This window comes from Corvus brachyrhynchos, unplaced genomic scaffold (genome assembly GCF_000691975.1).
Source record: "Corvus brachyrhynchos isolate BGI_N302 unplaced genomic scaffold, ASM69197v1 scaffold595, whole genome shotgun sequence".
In the NCBI taxonomy this organism is placed as follows: domain Eukaryota; kingdom Metazoa; phylum Chordata; class Aves; order Passeriformes; family Corvidae; genus Corvus; species Corvus brachyrhynchos.
The window spans coordinates 1,446,838-1,465,233 of record NW_008238373.1 but is presented as its reverse complement, the minus strand read 5'-3'; the positions used below and the strand labels follow the sequence as shown (position 1 = coordinate 1,465,233).

The 18,396-nt window shown below is 36.5% G+C and overlaps 1 protein-coding gene across 10 annotated transcripts in view; it reads right to left on the bottom strand.

Annotated features, from left to right (window-relative positions):
• RGS7 (regulator of G-protein signaling 7) overlaps nucleotides 1-18,396 on the bottom strand; it is a 240,100-nt gene that overhangs the window by 200,011 nt on the left and 21,693 nt on the right. The window lies entirely within an intron of this gene.

Genomic DNA, 18,396 nt, shown 5'->3' with positions numbered 1-18,396 from the left:
CATCCCACTACTCATTTTCATATTCAAAACTTTTAATACAGAACTCAATCTCACATTTTAATCTGAAATCAATGAAAAACTCTAGCTGCAGACCTTTCTGTCTTGCAGGGAATGCATAAGAGTTAGTTCTCAGTATTCAACACAGCATGTTTTCACAATGTATATTTTTTCAGATATGTATCATTTTATAAAAGCTTTTTGTTTCCCAACTGCAACTCAAAATTTTTGCAACAACTATAAAAAACATGCCATAATCCCTGACAAACTGGTGCCAGCAGCCACTTAGCAGCCTTGGCCAAATTCAGAAGCGCCTCACATACCACTGCAATCTTAGTATGACTGTAGAACAAATATAAATTTGACTCTAAATTGTGTTGGAGGTGGTGTTAAAAATGATTGGAGAACTGAGGCAAATTTGGCAAGAACTGGACGTTTGTACTCATTGCAAATCACTTTGAATTCAATCTTCAAACAAACAAAAACCTAACTGTGAGTTACAGTTTAAAGTGATCTGACCATCATTTTCCATGGTTCTCAAGGTAGATGAACACCATGTTTGCTCAAATGTCTCAAGGATGTCAAAAACGAAAATAGTTCCTAAAAGGAATTTTTAAAAATTCCAGAAAGTAGAACATATGCTTTAAATTCAGCTCTACATTAACAGGAACATTCATACCTCTCTGTTTACTTGGCTCTTGGTATAGAGGATAAATCTAAAGCAAAAAATCTCAGTCACTGGATCTCATGCCAAGAAGAAGAACTGTGGGAAGACAGAGATGCTGGTTTGTGTTCTCCTAGGCATTCTAGGGATTCAGGGACAAATTTTGCATACTTTATGCATCCAAGTTACTTTATGCATGCAAAACTGAAGGAGAGTTCTGCTGGAAAAAAAAAATTAATTAAAGAACAAAAGATTTACTCAAGCAGAGTTCCTAATGCCTTCGAAAGTATAAAATCTAGAGGTCTCTTCAAATATATTTTCACAATCCATTTCTTTAGAAAAGATTTTGTTAACAGTTGCTGTAAGTAGACAATCTGAACATATCAGAAAATCTAGAATGAAGTTTCAAATGGGCTAGATATAATATAAAGTTCACATTATGGGTCATGAAATCTTAGAGCCAGTTTAATCCCTGAACCAGTTCTACTGCTTTTTATGGCAATCCACAGTTACTTAGATTCTAAAGCATCTTCAAACTAGCCTGACCCTCTAAGGGACTCCAGGCTTTGACTTCTTGAACACAAACCTGAGCTCACAGGATTTTACGACAAAATTAATTTACTGTAGTATCAAATTAGGGACAAACAACTTTCATATCTTCAACAAGAGATGGAACTTTGCCTTCCCTGGAGAAACAGCAATTAACTTCAGGCCTACACCATCCACTTAGATATTGTACAGAAACGTTGTTTCTTAGAGATGACAAAGTTTGATCACAGAAGGGTGCAAAGCGAAGTACAGAATTTTGGAATGGAGTGATGGTGAGACTCAGATTAGCAGGAATTTCAAAGATTTGGGTACCACAGGGGAACCAAGTAAGTTTAAATATTAGCAGAATGTGTTGATAACCAAATATAACAATCTGACTTCAGATGTCAGCATGATGAAAGTCTAGGAACAGTACTAGGAGCCTGAAGCAGGTCCAGATGTCCTGAAAAGTTTCACCTCATTAACAACAACATTGAAAGCCATGGTGAATCCCAACTGATTTACATCCTTGTTTTTAAGGCATTATTTCATTTATATCTGTAATTTAATGCATTCTGCCACATAAATGAAAATAAAATTGCCTGTCTGCAAAGAAGAGATGGGGAAGAAGAGGAAGCAAGCAAAAAAGTATCATGGTATATCTAGAGTGCTTACCTCCAGAGCTGAGACAACACAAGTCTGGAGATATACAGAATAACTCTACATTTGTAAAGTAACATCCACTTATCAGTAAATTAGAAAAAAATGTAATTAAGATACCAAAAAATATCACCCCAAGGCCTCATTTGTACTTTTGTAAGTTGATATCTGCCTGTGTCCTACAGTAAAACTTGCCTATCAGAGCAGAGGGGTGAGAGCACTCCTTATCAAGTCTGCCAAGGTTATGACAAAATTAATTTGTGATAATATCACAGTGGGGACAAAAGAAACTTCTGCAGCTTTGATGGTTCCCAAGAGATGGAACTCTATTTAGTAAAATGGGAAGATATCACTTCCATTCTGTCTAGCAGTGGACAGTGCTCAGTGATAAACCCGCTTAACAGAGAATGGGGTGCAGCATGGCTTACTCAGACTGATCAGTATTTCCCATAATAAGAAGCTTTTTCTAGTTGTTTATAAAATTATACAAAATAAACCAGTGAGCTAAAGGCACCAAATGCCTGACATGTGCTAAAGACTTTTGTTTGAAAATATTTCAGAAAAGCCAATAACTCCAAGAATCAAAAGAAAAAGAAAAAGAAAAAGAAAAAGAAAAAGAAAAAGAAAAAGAAGAAAATATTATGTTAATATTAAAACAACTCCTGCATTTTAGAATAGAAATCAGTCTGAAACCTGGCCAGTCACAGAGGCCATTCTCCCCTGAAATCCAATGGGCTGTATTGGGCACTCCTTTTCAGAACCGTCAGTTTTTAGGAATTCAAACCAGAAATCCTCTCCTGAGCTAAGCAACAGTTCTGTTCACTTTTGCACTCTGCAGATTGGCCCACTTCTGCTGTAGATCTCTTTCAGGACAATCAAAACTCAAAATTGCACTGACACTAGAGCATTCTGTATTTGAATAAGGACAAGAGTTCTCAAACCTCCTACCTGTCTGTATTTCTATATTTATATGAACAAGAAATAAGTACAGAAATAATGAATGCTTATTTAGCAAGCACCTTTTCTTTGGCATGTTACTGTTTCCTTCCATGAGGGGGAAAAAGTAAAGCTTAACAAACCATTTTGAAATGCTACAATACACAATGTCAAATGCTGTAGTAACAGCAGCATATCTCAAGACCTGAACTCTGATGTTTGACTTTCAGGCACCCTTGAGAAAAGCAAACTGCAAACTCATTCAATGTATGAAAATTAAGTTACAGTATCAATGTAATTACACAGAAAGTGCCACACTGACACCTTGTAGTTTTCTAGCTGTTGGAGCAAGGATTGTTGGAGCTCTACTATGGCTGCATTTTGCAATAATTACTACTTACTATGATTATGGAAATCAGAGATGAGGATACTAAACTATTTCTTATCTATTTGAATGTTATGTATTAGGGCAAGGGAAACAAGGAAGGAGGACAAGAGGAAAAAGGCAGAATAAAGGTCACATGTGGTGGTTCAAGTTGGGATCAGTGAAGCCCGTGCACTAACTACTATGCAAAATGTAATTTGTTTGATCTTTACTGAGCTGTCACTCAAGCATGTCCCCAGGAAATATTCTTCAATAAATGAAATTTTATTATTTCTGCCAGTTATGGGAGGGAGCTGCTGGTGCTGGTGTTAATGACAATCGCCTAACTGTGTTTATCGAAGCAAAGGTACTTACCTAAAGAGTGGAAATCTTGTTTCTGACAATGAGCTATAATAAGCAAAATAAAAGTCCTTGAAAACATAATGCAACTTCATTATAAAATCTCCAGATTTTTCAGATCATAGAATTATTTAGGTTGGAATACACCTTCAAGATCAAAATATCCAACCGTGAACCCAGCATTACCAAGTCCCCCACTAAATTATGTTCCTAAGTGCCACTTCTACACATCTTTTAAATACCTCCAGGTGTATTTAAAGTTAACTACTTCCCTGGGCAGCCTGTTCCAATGCTTGACAACCCATTAGGTGAAGAAATTTTTCTTAATATGCAGTCTAGACCTTCCCTGGTGGAACTGTAGACCTTTTCCTCTTCTCCTATTGCTTGTTACTTGGGAGAACCCAGTAACAACCTCCACCTTTCTACAAACTCTTTCAGGCAGTTGTAGAGAGGAACGAGGTCTCCCCTGAGCCTCCTTTTCTCCAGGATAAACATCCTTGGCTCCCTCAGATGGCCCTTGTAGAACTTGCGCTCTAGACCCTTTACCAATTTCATTTCCCTTGCATTTAATAGAATTTTAACATTACTCAATTAGAACAAAGAATGTCAGAATAAAAGAGCACATACAGTTTAGTTTGGGAAGTCACTGGGGCCATGGACACTAAATCAATTTCAGTTTCTTCTCTACTGCTTTGGAGATAATTATTTTCTTTTTATTTAATGATAATCACAGATGAAAGTAAGTACTTTTATAAATGTAGCAAATCATTTTAAGAATGTCTGAACCCTGCAACTCTCCACTCTGCAACAAAGTCTGGACCATGTGATAAGAGCCATAATGTAGGACAGATCCTTTGACACTTGCAGTAGCCATCACACACTTAGAACTCTAATCACTCATTCCTTTTCCAGTCACGTGAGTCATTTGGAGAACAGGCCAGAAGCATAGCATTGTTTAAAGCAGGATTCTCCCTCACCAAAAAAACATCCCAACAACCTAGTTTTTACACAAAGAAATACAGGGAAACATGCTTACACCAGGATTAGCTCTTGCTTGTGAAGAGAAGTGTGCTATTTCTCACATCTCTCCTGATCAGCTAGTTCAAGTCAAGACTCTTCAAGCTTATTACAGACAATGAAAAAGTGCTTGAGGTAGGAAAATTATTAGACCTACAAATCATGGTTAGGGTCCTGTTTAAAATGAATTTAAGACTTTAATTCTTCTGAATGCAGGAAGACACAGACACACATAGTTTCTTTGCTCACTTGTTCAGCTGGAACACCCTATTTTTCTTCTGCACCAATTCCTCTATCTCCAGCTGTCTCATCGTCTTTACTCTTTGACTTTTCCTTTGGTTCACAAAACTTTCACAAAAGAAAACGCAGCTTAGGGACATGGAACAGGAAAAGGGAAGGAGGAGTGCTATTTTCTGTGTATTGTTTTGAGGCTCCACTTTAGCTTTCTGGTTGATCCAGAAATGTAACCATTTCATACATTTTCCTCCAATAAGTAGATGATTTTTACATCCATTACTTCTAATCTGACACATAACATTTCTTTCCATGGAAGGCAAACACAAGGAATATGTAAGACTGCTCCAGGAAACTAACCATGTCAGTTGGGAAGAACAAAAACCATGAGTTTGAATCTAATGACAAGTGATAACAGTTTTCTATTTTCAGGGTGATAGATATTTCCATTCCCTCACTAATTTTCCTAGAAGGCAATGTTCATGTACTTTATTCTGAAAGTTCATTTTTATATATTGTTCTATAAATAGCAAAGATCAGTTCTTTCAAAGTCAAATATTTTACTTTTTAACAACCACTACTACTCCTGTGTTCCACTCTTTACTGAAATAAACCAATGATATTAAAACTCCTTACATGTAAATTACCTTACAGGTAAGCAGAAATTTCTTCTGCTCCCATTTATTTTCCTGTAACATGAAATCCCTGTCTGCAAAGCCAAAGCAAGCTGCAGGAAGCTACAGTTTGCATATCTATAGAAATAAACCAAACAGCTGTGCATAGAGGAAGATAATAAAAAGTGGTTTTGACAAAGTAAAAATACATGAAGACTTACATAAGAATTTTTAAAATCAATTAAACTATAAAGCAAACAGAATTACATTATTAGATTCATTCTCATCCACGAACAAAATTGCATATAGCAAGTTGCAACTTGTTGCCCCCAGTTAAGCACAAATACATTCTCAATCTTAAATACACATTGAAACATAATAAGATTTTATATATAGGTTTGATTAAAGTTACAGTTTCTGTTATGAACAAAGCTTTAACTGGGTCATCTATAGCTTAGGCAAGAGTTTAATCACAGCTTCTTTCTGCTCTTAGAATAAAAAGTAAGATTTTCTGAAATGCATCACTTCTTATCTTTAGACTTTTCTTATCTTTAGATTCTGAAATGCATCACTTATCTTATCTTTAGACTTTTCTGCTATCTTCACCATGTTCTGAAGAGAGCTTGCCATTTTACTTGACCTCAACATACCATTACACATGATAAGCATGGAAATTCATATTTCATAAAAGGACAGAATTTCTCCCTCATGGTAATACTTAAGAAAGTCTCATCCTTTTCCTTTCCTTTTTCCATCTCTTCCAAGAAAATGTGTGGTTTTGGCATTTTATGAAATGTTATTGAAACAGCAAGTCACCTGTCTTCTAGTATATGCTCTTAGTGCGTAAAAAACAGCTCACAGACATTGAGAATTGTTTTTAAAAAACTGGTTTGATATGGAGTTTCATAACATTGCATGCTCTGGACTGGGCCAGACATCTTTCTTTTTAAATAGTTCCTATGTGGGCTGCTGTGTAACCACAGGACAAATCATCCCTATGTTGTTACTCAGACTTGTAGTAAGTGCAGAAATGTAATGCAGCATTTTGGGGACTGTGAGGTTTGTACCCTGCAAACTTACTCTAAACTGATTAATGATGAGAAGGACACGGTGTGTCTAAATAAACAGAAGCCATCTACATCCATTAACCTAATGGATTACAGAGGAAAAAGAAATCCTTATCTCAGGACAAGAAAGCTAAAGGGCACTGAGATTATTCAGAAAAATATTTAGCTTTTAGTCTATTTTCTCTGGTGTGCTGTCCTCTGTCTCATAATGCTGCTCTGCCTTACAGCAGTCAAAGATAGGTAATTCTCAAAAATCAACAGAAATGGCTGCCTTTGAAGTCAGCCAAATTCAACTTAAAAGGTTTACAAGAATGCTGATGCAAGTGGCCATTTTGAATGCATGAAGTCTCCTAATTTTCAACACCCAAAATGTAATCTTTTTTCAATAAAGAACATATTTCATTAGCATTCAGCGACTTGTACTGAACTATACACAACTGCAAAGCATAAGACTTGAACTACATAATCTACAAACAAAAAAGAATTCTGGTTAGTAAGCTACCACCAACAAATTTCCACAAGAACTACTATCATCATCTTGATTGCATTTTTATAGCAGGGAATTTTAGAGATCCTTGAAATTTGCAAGATTATTTGATTACATAAAAAGGACACTAGCTGTGCCCTGCTCAAAGGAATATATTCTTCCCATACATACTTTTAGTCCGAATAAGCAGCACTGGACATTTTACAGTCTAAAACTCTGCAGTGGTCTCATTTACATAATTACATAATTATTGCAAAGTATGCATGACTCTTCTGGGAATGTTTTCTTTTTAAAATCAGTTTAAAAAAACATTAGAGATTGCACACGTATTAAACTACTTCTTCATAAAAGCGTGTCTTGCCATATAAAGGTATTTGAAATGCTAGATCTATGCACCTGGTCAAAAATTACTGTTAAGGCCTATTTTGTAATCATTGCTTTTAATTTACCAAGAATTGTAACATCTCTTTCTTACGTTCCTTCCTTCCATCAGCAGTGAAGAAAATCATTGCCTCCTCTAAAAGCAGTCTTGACTGACCACCTAGATTCAGAGGCACACCCCTGAATTTCCAAGTTGGACAAGTAAAAACAAATAGGTTTTATGAGACAATGGCCACCTCCTAGCTCCATAGAGCTTCCCACATTCAAGGCACTAAATTTAAATCTGCATGTCTTCATTTTCCTGCAGGAACAATAAAAAAACACGCACTATACAATTTATCAAGTTGTCCAAAAGCCTGCCACACATAACACCTCAAATAGGAGAATGTCTCACCGGTAGCACAGCTATTTCCTAGAGCAGATTTTTTATTTTGGAGTCCACTTAGCATGACTAAAAAAAACTTTTAATCTGTGCAACAAGTGTGGCAGCCTTTGAAATCTTCCTCAAAAGTACGAGTAACGTGTACTAGAAGAAAAGCAAAAAGCAATGAAAAGTGTGTGGGGTTGTTACTATTACTTTATATGGGACTCAAACTTTATAATTGGCTGAACCGAAAGAAGAATAAAAGATGTAGGCAGTATCTTCAATAGCAGTACTTTGAGAGGACGAAGAGTGAAGAGTGACCCTAAATATTACCATACCGTGTTTTAAGGCTCCTTGCCAAGCAGAGAAAGGCAAGCTCTGCACAAGCAGAACAGTCAAAAGGTTCAGTAATTTACAAGCTTTTAGGAAATTTTTAGTTCTGAGATTTTTTGGTCACAGTGTAAAACCTGGAATGTCAGACCATAAGCTTCTTTAATATTAAGGTAAACTAACTTTTAGGATGGCTCCTGCTTCAACCCTAGTTGAGGCCCAGCTGGTATTCTGTCACTGGCAATATGGCCTTAGCATTGAAATCTTATCATTTTTCACACTTCCCTTTTGCCCCTATAAGGAAAAAAGAAATAATAATGTCTACAGTAATAATGTAGACATTAATTTACAAAATGAAAACAAATCCCACTTACTAGGCTTGGGGGAAGAAAAAAAAAAAAACAAAAAAAAACACAAAAAAAACCCCCCCAAATATGTGTAATTCTGCTCAGGGTAGTACCAGCCCTAGGTGCAATCTCAGTATGCATCTTCAACCATATATTGAGCACTTTTTCTAAGAGATTTAATGATGGTGATAATGAATTTTGAAAGTACTACCTATAAGCAAGCCAGTAAATCCAGAAATAGTTAAAGCAGGCAGAGAAGGCAGATGCCAAAAGGCAAGAGTTTTTGAAGTCTGCAAGTTTACAGAAACAATTATTTGCATGCTGCATTTAGTCCTGAGCGTCTGTTTTTATACAAACTACTCCTTCAACTACATAGTCTAGAGAAAGTCTGTTCAAGACTAATGATCCACTGCCAAGACCTGAGGACCTAGCATGTGCCCTCTTTGGTATGGCATTACCCTACATCATCTGTTCTTCCATTCCCAGCCAAAACCAGGTATCAAAACTTCCACCAAATGCACCACACCCTACCAAGACTCTTCCAGATTTGCCCTTTTCATTTTAGGTACAGTATAATTGCGCAAGGAAGACAGAGTGCACGAGGAAGCAGTATGGAATATCTCTCTTACACATAACAAACAAAAGGGTTTATAATAAGAGACTCATCAAGACTTTCAACTTTTGCAAGTAGGCATCTGTATTTGCCATGCAGTCCTGTCATCTCACTATTTTTGATTAGCAAAGCTGATAAAGCATCATACTGTATTTACTTCATTCAGCAATTTATTACCTCATAAATAAGCGCTTGTGAATTCAAATATATTAAGATATTTTCTCTTCTTTAAAGGCATGTCAACTTTTTAGGTTACCTCATTAGTTTCACATAACAAAGAGTTTCTCAAACTGTAACAGTTTGTATAGAAGGTTAACAAATTTCAGGTACTCCTTAATTAAGTAAAAGTATGACTTGCTTTATTCCAGACTTAATAGAGATATTATTGAAACTCTGAGCTTGCTGTATCTTTTTATGGAATAACAAGTCATCATACAAGGCAAATTCTTTGTGGCAATCAAAGCCCTGAAATTTTTTAAGGCACATATTTGCTCCATCTCACTTTGGTGTCGTTTGTAGATATTGGTAGAAAAAAAAATAGTTTATGAATGCATTTATTTTTCACTCGTGTTTTCCATTTAGCCTCATGGATAGACTACTGTTTGTTGTAAATGATTTCACAGGGAAATGCATTTTTAAAATTCAAATCCTTCTTCAAAGTCTCCAATTAAAGCTGCACATACTCCATTTGTATTTTAATAGTTCTCTGTTTTACATACTATAACACAGATCTAAGGATGTAATTAGTGGTTTTTCTGAGAGCATAAATTTGCATAATGTTTTATTTTGAGTATGATAAGGTCAAGTAACATTGTTTTGTTCGATGAAATGTTCATAACTAGCTATCAACAGTGTGCATACAGTGTTGTCACTGGTCACAGGTCACATTTATTTCCAGAAATGTATAAAACGCACCTTAATCCCATTCTTAAAAGTATAGTGAAAGAGAGAGAGAAAGGAAGGGAGGAAGGAAGGGAGGAAGGAAGGGAGGAAGGGAGGAAGGGAGGAAGGGAGGAAGGGAGGAAGGGAGGAAGGAAGGAAGGAAGGAAGGAAGGAAGGAAGGAAGGAAGGAAGGACGGAAGGCAACAAAGCAAAGGAAGGAAGGAAGGAAGGAAGGAAGGAAGGAAGGAAGGAAGGAAGGAAGGAAGGAAGGAAGGAAGGAAGGAAGGAAGGAAGGAAGGAAGGAAGGAAGGAAGGAAGGAAGGAAGGAAGGAAGGAAGGAAGGAAGGATGCCTGAACCCTCTCACCCTCCCTTAGGAAACTTAGTATATGCCATGCAATTTCCCAAAGCTGTTTGAATTAGGTGATTTTTATCTTCCAGAATATAACAAAACCAGGAGATATTTGTCATATGCACTTTGAGTTTCCATTTTAAGTCAAAATTCATTTCAAATCATCCCAATGTAATATCTGTAATTAAATTTCAAAAGAAAATCAGTTGGCTTTTAAAGTTGATTTTTATTTCAAGGCTTGTGAAATAGCTAAAATTTTCTTTTGTTCAAAATAAGGACTGATTAAGGGATAAATGAAAGGATAGATGTGATCTACATTCATTTGCTCAAAGTATAACCTTTATTTTCATTTTGTACATCCATACAAAAAGGGCCTATAAACCACTTAAACCAGGGAAAAACAGGTACTTATCTGTTTTTAACTCATGTTTTACTGCAATAAAAGACATTATTTGCTTTAGTCAGGGTAACAGGCGCTTTGAAGCCACTTGGGGAGAAGGTAGATTGATACCTTAATTAACTTCTAAGGGATTTTCCTGATTTTCTCCATAGCTCTGCACCGTTTCTCAACTTCTGGACTCCATTCTTAGGGAGTTTCTATATGGACTATAGGAACAGAGAATTGCTCATTGATTAACAACGTGTCCCAATGTAACAATGCTGCCTCACAATGGGAAAAGCTTCTGGAATTCACAGGGAATGGACAAAGATAGTTCATCTTTCTTTCCTGTTCCACTACAGACATCAACAAATTAATTCATTGTATGTACCTGCCACATATACCATATGACATATGCATTGCTTCATATCCACAGAACAAAGAAAGATGCCCAACTTCACAGATAATGCTGCAGGTTTAAATTGATTACTGATTGAAGAATGCAGAAAATGAACAATATTAAACAAAAGGCAAATAAATGTTAAGTGTTAGGGATGACACAAACCTTTGAACCAGTAGATCTTCAAATCCGTAATTTCATTTTGTCATAACTTTCAGTGCTGTTGTACAAATTTAATTCTCATAGAGTCAAAATTACATCATTCACTACTATTACTCAGGAAAAAGCTACAATCTCACAAAGTGTAAGAAGGAAGAGGAAGACAAGCCCAGCCCTTACAGCTACTCATATTCTCTTAGATCTATATATAAAACTACTCCTGCAATCAAGCAAGTGTGGGCTTCGCCTTTGAAAGCAGGTGTCAAGGTACAAGGTTAGAAGTCCTACAATACTTTCAAAAGCAATGTCAGAATGTTTCAAAAAGTGGTATACTGGTATAGTCTTCATTTGAAAAAAAAATCAAAAAGCTGTTTGGAAAAAGAGCTCAGCCTTATTTAAGCAAAATCATGAAATGACATTGCACTTAATCATTGGATCATACTGAGGTCTTGTTCCTACATAATAGCAAATTACATTCTGCAAGAATTTAAAAAATTAGCCAAGATATATTAGATAGCTCGGGCCTTTCTTTCTCTTTTATTATATTGCTAACTGCGCTTGTCATAACAGATCTTCTGGTTTCTAGCAAAGAGATGCATAATGAACTGCTTTGTGGGTGGGCTACAAAAATGCTGACAAACTTGACCATTTTAAATTACTTCTCTGTAAATCTCCTGACTGGAGTGCTCTGCACGTAAATTCCAGCAGCAGCAGCAGTTGCTGCCATAGCAACAGAGTTATTTAGGAAATAATTTAAAGTAAGTACCACATCATATTCAGCCTCTCATGGAAGAAAGCAGACTTGGCAGGAGGATGGGAAGTGGAAAGAGAGATATAAGGTCTATGGCTTTTAACTGACAAATGAGTTGGTATGTTTCCCATATTCACCAATGCATAGGAAATGGTACAAATCAATGCTTACCTTTGCATAGTGCTTCAGCAATTTTACTGTATTTTTTGTTATAAAATCAACCAACACTCATGAACAACTTCACAACTACATGAGGTTCTTGTCAGCCCATTTCTCTAGCCTGCCAAGGTCCCTCTGGATGGCAGCACAACCTTCTGGTGTATCAGCCACTCCTCCCAGTTTTGTGTTATCAGCAAATTTGCTGAGGAGGTACTTTGTCCCATCATTCAGATCACTAATGAGGATGTTAAACTTAGGACTCTGTAAAAATCCCCCTGGCACACCACCAGTTCCTGGCCTCCAACTAGGTTTTGTACTACTGATCAACACCCTCCTATTGTGTTATTCATATAAACAAATAGTAATTCTATGAAGTACAAATCCATGTGACTCACCACTGAATGCAGAACAGACACAAAAAGATTTCTACCTTTACCATCTTCGAAGACAAAACATTTATACTTGGAGACCAAAATAAGTATTCCAATCATCATTAGAGAAGAGAGGAAAACTTCTTGGGGTTTTTTGAAGACAAAGCGTTCGTGTGAAGTGAGCACTTTTTCACTAGCTGCAAGCCCCACTGAGGTCAAGGAGGCTGCATAGGTTGGAATGAAATCCCATCAGAAAAGTCTGGCAGCAATCTCTCTAGATTCTACAGCTAGCTTCCAGCATAAAGCTTTTCTTTTTTTCCCCTCACACATAAAATACAGCCTCATTCATGGAATTCTCACTGGAAATGAGAATTATAAGAAGGATGAGAAATGTGTTATTATAAGTACAAATACTTCAACAGTGAACACCAAGTAAATCTAACAGATTCTCACAAGCAACACCAGTTACAGCATACCATAATCCTAAATTCTTCCTTATTTGGTACACTGATAGGAACTGAATTTCCATATGCATGCCTCCATTGCTTTTATTCCATCCCCTATACTTCGTGTAGATAAATGAGTAACAGAACTTGTTCCTAGACATGATTATGGCAGCTACATCCACACAAGTCAATAGAGACACATTTTCCTGCTCACCATCATGTTTTCTGTAAAAGATATTCTGCATTTCTCTCGAGGCATGATTGTTTGCAATAATAATAAGTGTTTTCCAATCTATTATTAAATCACTCAGCCTTTTATATATATTTTAAAAATTAGTATTTGTCTATGTACACATGACTCCAAAACCAGCCATATCAGTGTTTGCTCACCTGCTGTAGAACGAGTGTAAACCTACACTACTGAAAAATATCCTATTGTCCAGCATAGCCTTGACAATACTCTTCTGGGTTAGCTAGAAATGCAATGGAAGAGTTAGCCACAGGTCTCACCTTTCCATCTTAACAACCCAGTACAAGTAATGAACTGTGTAAACTCATTCTTAAAAACACTGTGCAAGCCAAATCTATCTTTCATGGCAAAATTCTATTCTTTTACATACTGGAGACTATTCTGTATCAGCTCTGTCGTACACTGAAAAATGTTCTGCAAGGATGCATGCATCATATACCTCCTTCTGTTTGCTCATCGATCTTTGTAAAAGATTTGTATCCTCAATTTGTAAAAAATTGAGTTCTTAACAGAGGTATTGCTATCCATCAGAACATTCTGTGGGCAATATAAATGTCATAGTGTACAATAAGTACTCTCTGCCTTGCAGATACAGGTGTTGCAGTATCATGCAATATCATGAAGACCAGTTTATCATAATCCTGTCCCCATCTGTGCCTGAATGATACAGCTCTCACACAGACCCTTTTCTAAATGGTATTTATGCTGAAAACTACACTGCAGTGCTTTTGAGGATATATCATTAGACGCTACTTCACTAAAACTCAAAGTAAACATACTGGAAATTTCTTGTACTGTTGAGTATCTGAGAGAGGAACTGCATACCTCCCACCCTTGTTTTCCATCTTGATTAAATTCTCCAAAGATTCACTGTTTCTAAAAGAAGCATTGCCAATAGTCACTGACCTTATTAAAACGTGTTGGGGATAAGTTAACTTCTCCTGTTGGTCTAACAAAATTTACTATAAATCCCTGCCCTCACCTAAAAGGAAAAAAAAAACCGCAAACCAAACAAGCCTATTGTCCAACCAATGAATTGCATTTCTGTTCAAAAGAACATTCTCCAAGTAATGCAGTCAAAATTTGCTGTTATATACTAGTAGCAAAGATGAAGGAGAACTTTTACTTCACATCATGAGGCATTGTTGCCTTCTGAGTCACAAAACTAACTTAGTTTACAGTTTTAGTAACGAAATTATTTGATTGACCAAGGCTTTAGTAATAGACTATTTGATTGACTACAGACTGCAATACAGACTGTGTCCATTTTTTTATTGCTTACTACAGCTTTAAAGTATTTTTCCCTGTCTGTACCATTACAAGCTACAAAGAGAAGGAAGTTAATTTACCTTGTTACTAGACCAGAACACCATGTTTTGTTGTTATTTCACACGGACATTTCCCAGTATTTTCCTTTTTTCCACTACAGCAGGTAAGTTGTCTTTGGCATTCTAGCATTGTTTGGTCTAGAATATGCAAGTAGAGGAGGCAAAAAGCAGGAAAATACTTTCCATAAATCAACAGATGTTTCAAATCAATTTGCTTCAGTCACATTTGTTACCTTCCCTGTATTGAGATGTCTTTAGAAAGTAATTTAATTTTGCTGTCAATTAATAAATGCAGAAATTTCTGCTCAAGTTCCACCAACTGCAGTTTCATCTACATTGCATTCTTATTCTCTAGATATGACATAAGTATCAAATTCAAATATCACATGATTTAAGAGTATAGAACCTGTTTAGTGATAACATCAACTGTAATAAAAAGGTTACTTATTCATTATGATTTCCTTGTACAGTCCATATTCCTTTAAGAATTTCTGCTTTTGGTTAAAACTTCCATTACAACTCTGATTCAACATTGAATATCAGTAGTTTCTGTCTTCTGTGGACACCAATTTTTCATATGAACATCTAGCAAATAACTAGAATTAGGAGATAAGGTTTAATAATTACAGATCAAATTTCCATTTGATCTGTTGAAAGGTACTGTAAACAAAACTTTATTAAAGCATCACAGTTTAGTGTTTCTAGGTTAATCCATGGGCAAAATCAGAACATTTCCAACAAAGCATTACCACATGTCATTCCTGAATGGCCTGCCAGTATGAATGGGACAAATAGAACTGATGGGAAAAGAAAAAAAAAAAAACACAGAAAAGATGAAAACACTTGAAAGAAGGTAAGAGAAACATCAAATCAGAAAGCAATTGTTTAGGGGGGAAAAAAAAAAGAGACCAGTAGACACATTTAGATTCAAGGACCAATTTTAACCTCAAAATACAAAATATACACAGAGAGACATTAACTGTATAGCAGGGCTATCACTTATTCTATGTTTAACTAATTTGGTTTATTGTGGGTTTTTTTGGACAAGATGTAAATATATTATTCCTGGGAAAATTAAAAAAAAAAAAAGCAAAGAAAAGGGGGATTATGAGGATAAATATTTAAAGTGGTTCTCAATGTTGAAACTTTAGACTGGATGACATCTGTGACAAAATATTCAACCACCATACCGGGAGAAACATTTGTACAAGGGAAAACAAGTCTTTTCTCATTCACTTCAAGGGAGACTATAGATGCACACAAAACTTTCACTGTAAGCTAGAATCCAGATGAATAGGAGGATATTAATTTTTTCAAGCCAGAGTTAGTTTACAGCAGCTTTTTTCCATTTAAAAAAATTGCAAGGGCAACGAGCAGTGGAAGGTAAAGTTCTTCACCCTTCACCCAAAGTTTGGGGCACAGTGGCCAGTGACAAGTGCACAGCCATCCCACCAGCTAAAGATGATTATCACTGGGCTTTAAAACAATGCTAGAATCCACCAAAGACTGAGATCTCTTGGACTGTCACTCAAAGTGACATTTGCAGATACATGCAGCCCCAAACAGGGAAAAGAAAATACTAATTTATGTTTAATAAATAAATACAAGGATAAAGATTAGGATATTGTACTGGCAAAGCTGCCAAGTCATTCTGAAACAAAAGTAACCTTCTCTAGCCTGGGTAACCTAGATCTTAGAATTTCATAGGAAAGTAATTTTGTTTGATGGCTTGTCTTGTTTTTTTCTGGGATAGAGTTAATTTTCTTCCTAGTAGCTGATGCAGTGCTGTGGTTTGGATTTAGCATGAGAATACTGTTGATAAGACACTGATGCTTTTGGTGTTGTGGAGCAGGTCTTACCCTCAGTGAAGGACTTTCCAGTTTCCCATGCTCTGCCAGGGAGCAGGTGCACAATAAGTTGAGGCAGCATCATGAGGACAGCTGACCCGAGCTGGCCAACAGGATATTCCATACCACAGAACACCAAGGTCAGTATAGAAACCGGGGCAGTTGGTCAAGAGGGCCCGATCGCTGTTCGGGGGGCTGAGCATCGGTCAGCGGGTGGTGAGCAATTGCATTGTGCATCACTTGTATTTCTTGGGTTTTATTCCTCCCTCTCTCTCTCCTCTTCATTACTATTAATACTATTATTATTGTTGTTGTTGTTGTTATTATCATTAGTATTATTAGTATATTTTTCTTTAGTTCAATGACTAAACTGTTCTTATCTCAACCCACAAATTTTACTTTTTGTTTTTCAGATTCTCCTCCCCACCCAGAAGGCAGAGCAGTGAGCGAGCAGCTGTCAGATATTTACTTGCTAGCCGGGGTTAAACCACGACTCTGTTTTAATACAAAGCTCCAAGAGACCATTATGGCAATCTAATCTGACCTTATATATAACAAAGTACAAAAGAACTTCCTCTAATTAATTCTGCAGCAAGCCTAGGACTTCTAACTGGGTTGGAAAGGACAAAAACAAGCCTCCTGCATCCACTCTGTCTTCACAAATATTTTTTTCCTCCAAAGAACCTTATCTTCTAACATATATCAGCACTGTTATGAGCCCTTTCAGCATACAATACTAAGGAACTCAAAAATACTCAAAAGTTCCTCTTCAGGAGAAGGTGAGCAATATACTTCTCTTTAGCACTCTCAGATCCCAATTAAAACATTGGTTCTCAGGCTTCCATGTTGGAGTCAGTGTTTTAACTGGTTTCACTAAACAGAGTCACTCCATATCTTCTGTACTTTTTTCTCCTCTATTCTGTGCAACCAGAATGGTATCAAGGACACCTTGCCAATGTATGTTTTCTAACATTAGCAGATATAAAGACTTCTCCGGTTACCTAGATCAGCTAAGTCATGTGCCACTGTGAATGTGCATTTAGGGAAGAAATCGTTCAGGAGTATTTAGGTCACAAATCCTTTCCATCAGGGGCATCTGGTACTAGAATTATGGGCATCTGCCATTTAATGTTTGTTCTAAAAGTAGAAACAGCTTATCCTTAATAAGTATTTAGTGTACTGCATAAGACTTGGCCAAGAGATTGAATTTCAGAGTTGCTTATAGAACCTTGTTTGGATTTTTTCTTAATTCAATGCTCCATGGCATATCTGTATAAATTCAGAAAGTGTGTTTTTATCTTAACAACTAATAAGAGCATTCATAATCAACTTAGAACAGTGACTGTACCTCTAAAGCAAAGGTACCATGGTGATAGGAGAACTCCAATCGCAAAAAGCTTAGACTTAAAAAATGTCTATTATGGGGTGTTTTGTGAGGCAGAGTCCCATTACTGGATAAGGGGAAAACACAGGTGGTGGTGCAAGTGAAGAGTTTTAGCATCTCATCCTCATAGACTCCCTAAGTAGAGCATAGATTAAAAAGTGATGCACACACCTTAGGTCTGAATTCGGATGGCTCCCAACAGCAACGCTGGAAGCTAACTCATCAGAAGCACTGTGAGAGCACAGAAGCCTCATACTTCTTTGTACAAAACAGGGAATACAGCAGAAAACTTCTCAGCCTGTGAAAGAGTTGGTATTATTTTGCCCAAATATCTTTTCACCAATATAAAACACCCGGGGAGTAAGCCAACCAAAATTTTCCATCATTTTAGTGCAAAGTAGAAAATGTACCAAAGGATAAACAACAATGGATAATCTGCATTATAGAGAGTGCTGCAGCACTCTTTAAAGTGTATTCAAGAGGATGGGTACCAGGAACAGTTCTGTCAGCTGGAGCAGACACAAATGGGCTCCACAAGACAAAGATAATCATGAGATATTCTGCAAGAGAATATTAACTAATCAAATAGATAATAAATTAATGTTTGCCTTCTTTAAGAGAAGATCGATTAGGAGAGTTATCTACAGAATAGGTTCATTTTATAAGAAAATAACTGGTCACAGCTTTTCCTATCATCTTGGCGTGTTTTGGATATAATGTATATTTA